Genomic DNA, 7,492 nt, shown 5'->3' with positions numbered 1-7,492 from the left:
AGGATGCTAATATTTATGGTACTATGAAGTAGATGCTGCCAGTTAATAATAAAATATATTTCATCTTTGATTCAGTAAAAGTTTCAGCACAAGTTTTCACAAAAGCTTTGACTAATCATTTCTTCACAAAACAAGCACAAATGGGAATCGAATAAGTAAGTTAACTGATGTTGCATATCTCAAAGCAAATGAAAAAAATTCTACATTACTAATTTATTAAGAATATTAGAGAATATCTTCTTAAGCAACTAAAGTAGACATCCTAGGCAAATATATGTTAAAATATACAAGGTACCTCTTCTTTACATAGTTTTATGTTTTCTAAAATAATATGCTCAATGACAAGTCACATGAAAACAAAATGGCATATAAAAACAATGGCATGGGATAATTATACTGTTACTAACACATTGTTCCATTCAGAGTTAAGGCTTACTCCTATGTTTAACATAAAATCTGTCATTAGAAAAACAAATTTCATCTTTAAAATACATGTGGAGAATTAGAGAAAAGAGATAGAGGTGGTAAAGTTTATATAGATATAGAAATAAATATAGATTTTTAAATCCTTGTCAAGCTAAATTTAAAAAAAAAGTTTATGAGAGAAGTAAAGAATAGAAAGTAGCTAATAGGATTTTGATTTTAAAAAGTTAATTGAATAAAATCTACTGGTACTTAATACTATACCAGAGAGGAGTTGGGGCAATTATGGAAAACAAATGAACTGTCTATAGTTTGTATTTGTTTGTCCCAATGACGCTTCTCCCCATGTTAGATGTATTTTATTCTTGATATTTTCCTGAGGCTTAAGGGTTTTTGAAATTATTCTTTTGAAATGGCAAGAGGCTTATAAGATCATTTTGGACCAGGAGGTGGCACAGTATGGTGGTGGGCCTGGAGTCAGGAAAGACTGAGTTCAAATCTAGCCTCATAAATTTCCTAGGTTTGTGACCCTGGGCAAGTCACTTATGTTTGCTTCAGTTTCCTCAGCCACAAAATAGGGATAGTAACAGGACCTATTCTGCAGAGTCATTGTGAGGAAGAAATGAGATAATATGTGAAAAGCATTTAGCATAGTGTTTGGCACAGAGTAGGTACTATATTAATGCTTATTCACTCTTTCCCTTCATATCATTTTTTTTTTCAATTGCATAACTACAACTAGGTCCCTATTAGTGCAAACAATGAATCTCATGAAGTGGTTGCATTATTTAAATCTGGACTGCATGCTTCTATCAGGCTAGAACCAATTACCATATTTTATATATTCATAACTTCAAATAGTACAGATTTGAATATATGTGACCATTTTGTGGGATTCATTGTTTGCACTAACTGGGACCTAGCTGTAACTAAGTCTTTATAGAATATTAAGAAACATTCAAGTTGTTAAAATTAGTATTACTTGAGTCTCAGTTTTTTTTTTAATTTCTGAAACTAAAGAGAGAAAAAAATAGCATTTACTCAATGGCTCCGATTGTACTGGCCTTATTTTACTTTCCTCTAGACCTATACAATCCAGGTAGAATATTTTGAATGGATTGAAAGAAATGGGATGGGCTGGATACATTCATATATTCTGTACTTAAAGATGTCTATATTGGCAGTACCAGTGGTGCTTAGCATTCTTCAGGTGTACTTTCTATAAAAGTTTTATTACACAATCTGCCTCAGAGCAGTCTAATTTCCAAAATGTTCCAGTGCAAGATGATTTCTGATGCAACACTATTGATTACAGTTAAACTTTGATCTAACTCTGAATTTTATTTAAGGAATTTTCTATAAATATGAAGGGCTATAACTGTAAGAATATTAACACACTTGGTAGGTACTTGGGTGCATCTGATTACTTATAATCCATCAGATCTTAGAAATATAGGCATGCACAAATGCATGACAATGGCACATTTGTAGAATATTCAGTAGATGAAAGTGTTGTAAAGACTTGCTGGGAGGAAAAGAAAGAAATTTAAATACTTTAGTCTGAGCATTAAAAATGAAACAGAGAAAATTGATGTGCAGATAGAGCATTCTATGTCTTCATCTTGGTACTTAACATAGTGCCTGGCACATAGTAGGTGCTTGACAAATGCATATTGCCTGACTGATTTATTGACATTCGGTACTCAGAACATAGGCATCCTACAGTTCATGAAGGAAAGAAGCAGATGAGGCAGTAGTGATTGGCCCTAAAGGAATGAAAACAGCATAGGTGACAGAAAAGAATCATATGATTGGGTTTTAATGTTCTTATAGATTGACTGTTCACAGATTAAGCCTTCAGGAGGAAGTTAACATCTGAATTATTGATCAGATTTTGTTCTCTATTCAATTGAACCAGAATTCACATGACCAGACTTATATGATTTCAGTGTGACAAGTCTTGTTTTGGGAACTCTCTCTACCAATGAAGATAGAAAATCTTAGAAAATTGCTCAATACTCAAAGGTTGTGATTTGATTACATATTGATTATGAACCCATATAGCTAGTAAGTATAAGAGCAAGGACTTGAACCTAGGTCTTCCTTACTCTGAGTGAAGACCTACTGAGATAATATTTGTAAAACAGTTTTTCACAGTGCCTAGCACATGTTAAGTGCTTTATAAATGCTTATACCCTTCCCTAAGTCCAGCACCCTGTCCACTATGACAAATTGCCTCTCAGTTGAACGTAAAGGGAAAGCAACAAAAATTAGATCAGTGATATCTGTGTCAGAGGGAATTCCTGGATGAGCAAGCTGTCTCTCACCATGCTAGTTGGCATCTTCTGTGAAACTTATTGTCTTACAGATTTGCCCAGAATATGGAGAGGTTCTGTGACTTACCAAGGGTCACATAGTCTATAAATATCAGAAATAATTTATATAAATGTTAGTTGTTGGTGCATACATTTAAGTGGCATGTAAAAATGATCAGATTAAATAGTATTCAAATGATTATTTCAGCTGCTATATCTAGTGTTATTTTGTTCCATGTAATAGTCAGGATAAGTGGCAGCTGAACAGTGGATAACTGACAAAATATAATTCTTGTCAGTCAAGTGTGTCTACATAGTGCAGTGGATAGAGAACTGTTGTAAGATAGAAAGATGTGGGTTCAAATCTTGCTTCTGTCACACTTGAAGCAACCCTCCATAGCTCATGATATCTACAAAGGGGGAAAAAAGGCTTAAAAGAGAAATGAGAACTATAAAAAGAATGTGTGACCTACACAGTGGAAATATTTGGCAGAATAGAAAAACTGGGATCTATTGATGGCAAGTCTCAACAATAACAACAACAACAGCAGAGATAATAACTGTATAGGAATGTAAATACCCAGAGGTAAAAGACAATATTGGGAGGAGGGGTGGGACAAACCAACCAACAAACAAATTTATACTGCAAACTCAGAGACACATAGAGGTTAAATTTAACAATTACAATGACAACACAATCTGCAAACAACCAGAAGCATACCCTTTAAATATAAAGGAGAGGAAATTTGAACAAAACAAGCCTATTCTGCATCCACCAGAAACTGCAAGGGGTAATAGAATAATGTTTGCTAAAGAGCAAAGGAGCTCACGTTGTAAACCAAGATGACTTACACTGAAAATCTTAGCCTAATCATAATTTTAAAAATGGACATTTAATTAAAGAGAGACATCCAAAACATTCCTATAACGAAAACCAAACCTGAAGAAAATATTTATCTGTTAAATATCATGGAAATAGAGTACCACTTAAGCAACCAAGAAGAGAAAGAAAAAAAAAAGAGAAAACATTAAGATATTTCTTTCTAAATGCTCACAGAAAGACAAGAGTAAAATCATTAGTCAAATAAATATGGTGTAAGAAACAGGCCTGAAATATCATGGACTGAGTCTCAAAACACTCCTCCAAAGTTTCTGGGTGGGGAGGCAGGGCTAAATTACAGAATGGGAGGGTGCATAAAAAGAGAGAAGAATATGAAGATAGAAGAGAATAAGTGATATAATCTTATTAAGTCAAAGCTAACAGTTATGGTGAAATAATTCCTATGGCTCCCAGGAAGAGGAGAGCATACAAGAGAATGGGCAAGCAGAAGAATTTAAAAAGGAGGATAAAAATAGGGAATTTTTAAGTGGTGGTAGTGGGGTACAATTGATGTATACTCTCATAGGAGAAAAAATATTCTATAAGGGGAGTTTGAGATCTTAAAATAGGTATAAACTGCAGGGATTTGGATACCCATCCTGCCTTAGAAGGATAATTGGAGCTCCTAGGGGCAACTGACGCCTAGAAGAGAGAGCATGCACCTATGAAGAATATGGAAAGTGGGATAAATCTAACATTTGATTACAGAAATTAACTTCATTAACACAAAATAAGTCAAACATATTTGTATAGTAGTTTCTTTAGAAAAAAATATTTGGAGCTTAGTGTAATTGATAGTTAATTTGAATAAACATTGCAATATTTCAGCTACAAAAGTTAATATGATTTTAGATTACTTGAGAGAGGCATAGTGTCCAGAACTTAGTATGTGATAATTCCTCTTACCTCCATCTTAGACACACCACATTAGGAATCTTATCTTTAGATATGGATGATGTGTTTTAGAAAAGATATATTTATAAGCCGGAGTGTGTCCCAGCAAAAACAATAAGAATGGAAACAATTCTTGAATTCATGTCATATAAAGATCAATTGGGGGGTGGGGTGGGAATCAGGTATTTTTAGATGGGGCAGGGTAGAATTGAAAGGATATGATAGCTGTCTTCAAATATTTGAAGGATAATCATGGGGAAGAGGAATTTGATGACTTCTGTTTAATTCCAAAGTACAGAGGTAGGAGCATGATGTGAAAGGTATGAACAGAAAGATTTAGACTTTCTGTAAGTAAAAAAAATTACCTAATCATTATAACTATGCAAATATATGATGAGTGCCTAAGAAGGTAAGGGTTGGGGTGAAAACATAGTATAATACTAAGGTTCAGGAAAAGGTTGGATGAAAATAGTGGTTTGTTCAGGTAAAAGTTGGACTAACTGGCTTCTGAAGTCCCTAAATCCTATGTGATTTTATGACTAAAATGCTCTTATATTTAGAGATGGAGGGAAGCTTAAAGGAAATTTAATCCATTGCACTATTTTTACAGATGAGGAAACTGGGGTCACACAGTTTAAATGACTTGTCCAGATTCAAAGAGCTAAAAAGTACAGAGTAAATATCAGGGTCAGAATTTGAATTTAGATCTTCTTGCTTCCAACCTAAGCACTGTAATCATTACATTGTGCCACCTTCATAATCTGTTCACACTGACAAATGCACAATTATATCAGCTACATGGCTCAGTGGATAGAACACTGTGCCTGGAGTGAGGAAGAACTGAGTTCAAATATGGCCTCAGGTACTTATTAGCTACGTGACCCTGGACAAGTCACTTAACTTTTGTTTCCCTTAATGCACTGGAAAAGGAAATGGCAAACCTTTCCAGTATCTTTGGGAAGAAAACTCCCTGGACTGTATGGTCCATGGGGTCACAAAGAATCAGACATGACTGAATAACAACAAATATTTGCCAAAGTTATGCATTCAGAAAGGAGATAGAATACCATTTCTTCTGAAGAAACATAAGTTTTCCTTATTAAAATATGTTCATGTCCTCCACCATGTGTTCCAAAATATTTGCAACAAAGTTTATTAGATTGAAGAAATATTTTAGCAATCTTGTAAAATAGATCTGCCACTAATTTGCTGCATAATGGACCATTTACCCTCCCTTTATTTTATTTTATTCATTATTATAGAGCATTTACAAAGATGGACACATTTGTAATATAGTATGATTTGTAACTGAAGTAGTCTAGAAATTAGTAGTAATTTCATGCATTGCTGAATGTATCCAAGGGCAAATTTAGGTCTTATTCACTGTAACAATTAACCAGTAAACTAGACTTAATTTAACATCAATTATTGCATATAATCATAAGAAATTAAAAGCATTTTGGATCATTTAAGATACTTTATATTTGTACTTAAAAAGATGTAGTGATTCAGAGGCTTTCAAAAAAGCATTTTTTAAGAATATTTATATACCAAAAAGACAGCCCTATATAACATGGGGAAGAAGGTGAATCTTTGATGATGCTTCCCAGGTCACTCTTCTTTTCATCCTCATTATTCAATATGATTTAATTCAATTTTCTTCTATCCACACCCTTCCATCTCATCCTTACCTATTTTTGAATTTTTTCACACAGTGATATAAATGACTTTGAGGTGTTTGCTTTATTTTATGGAGGTTGACTTTTTATTGACAATAGTCTAAAGGTCCTTAGCAACAATCTCCAATCAGCTCATAAAGTGATACAAAAATGTAAAAGATAATCATGTGTCCTTTAATCTCTTTTTTTCAGGCTAAATATCTACAATTAATTTAATCCATTTAGTCCATATATAGTAATGACAAAGTGAACAATAAGTCAACAGATAATACTAAAAACATTAAGTTTGAGATTTGGTATCAACCCTTTAACTCTTATCTCTGCTTCTTTTTCCCTTCATCTATCTCTGTCTCACAGTTACTGTTTCGAAGCCTCTAAGTCATCAATTTTAATTTTCTCAAATAAGTAAAGGTATTCAAATATATAAAAAAGAATAAAGAAAATAATAATGAGGGGTGGAACTAAGATGGCAGAGAAAAGCCAGGAAATTGCCTGAGCACTCTCCAGTTTCCCTTGGAAACAGCATTAAATAAAGCTTCTAAATGGATTTTGGAGCAGTAGGACCTGCAAAAAGACAGAGTGGAACAATTTTGCAGCTGTAGATTACCTGGAGGGACATCAGGAAAGGTCTGTCTCACTTGGTTAGAAAGGGAGCTCAACCCAGCACAGATGGTATCCAGGCAAGCCAGTGGGAGGATTCTAGACACACAAAAATGAGAAACCAAGGCCTCACAGCTCTGGTTCAACAGGGCAGTGGCTGGCTCATCAGGCTGGTATCAGAGTGGGCAAACTGTGAGACCTTCAGTCCCAGTATAAAAGGCAAATTGCTAGCCCCAAAACCCAGAGTACAACAGGGGCCACTCGGCCTGGCAAACGCAGGCAGAGGTCCCAGGGCAGAAAGCCAGTGACCAGGAACCTGGCCCACAGCATAAGAAGCTTGGGACAGTTCCTTCTGTGCCCCAGGAGAAGGGCTCAACCTTAAAAACTATGAAATAGGCCGTAAAAAGAGCAAGAAACAGAAAAGAGTCCTGACCATAGAAAGCTACTACAGCAATAGGGAAGAACAACACACAAACTCAGAAGAGAACAATATTGTGAAAAAAAAAAAACCTACATTGCCCTCAAAGGGCAATATAATTGATCTTAAGCTTAAAAAGTCTCCAAAAAGCTTGGAAGAGTTCAAAATTTACTTTAAAATCAAATAAGAGAGATAGAAGAAAAATTGGGAAAAAAAAGAAATGAGAGATATGTAAGAGAGAGTCAACAACTTGGAAAAAGGACAAAAAATGACTGAATAAAAC

Source organism: Vombatus ursinus, unplaced genomic scaffold (genome assembly GCF_900497805.2).
Source record: "Vombatus ursinus unplaced genomic scaffold, bare-nosed wombat genome assembly UNPS02014942.1, whole genome shotgun sequence".
Classification (NCBI taxonomy): domain Eukaryota; kingdom Metazoa; phylum Chordata; class Mammalia; order Diprotodontia; family Vombatidae; genus Vombatus; species Vombatus ursinus.
The sequence above is the reverse complement of the archived record's forward strand: the minus strand, read 5'-3'. Positions refer to the sequence as shown.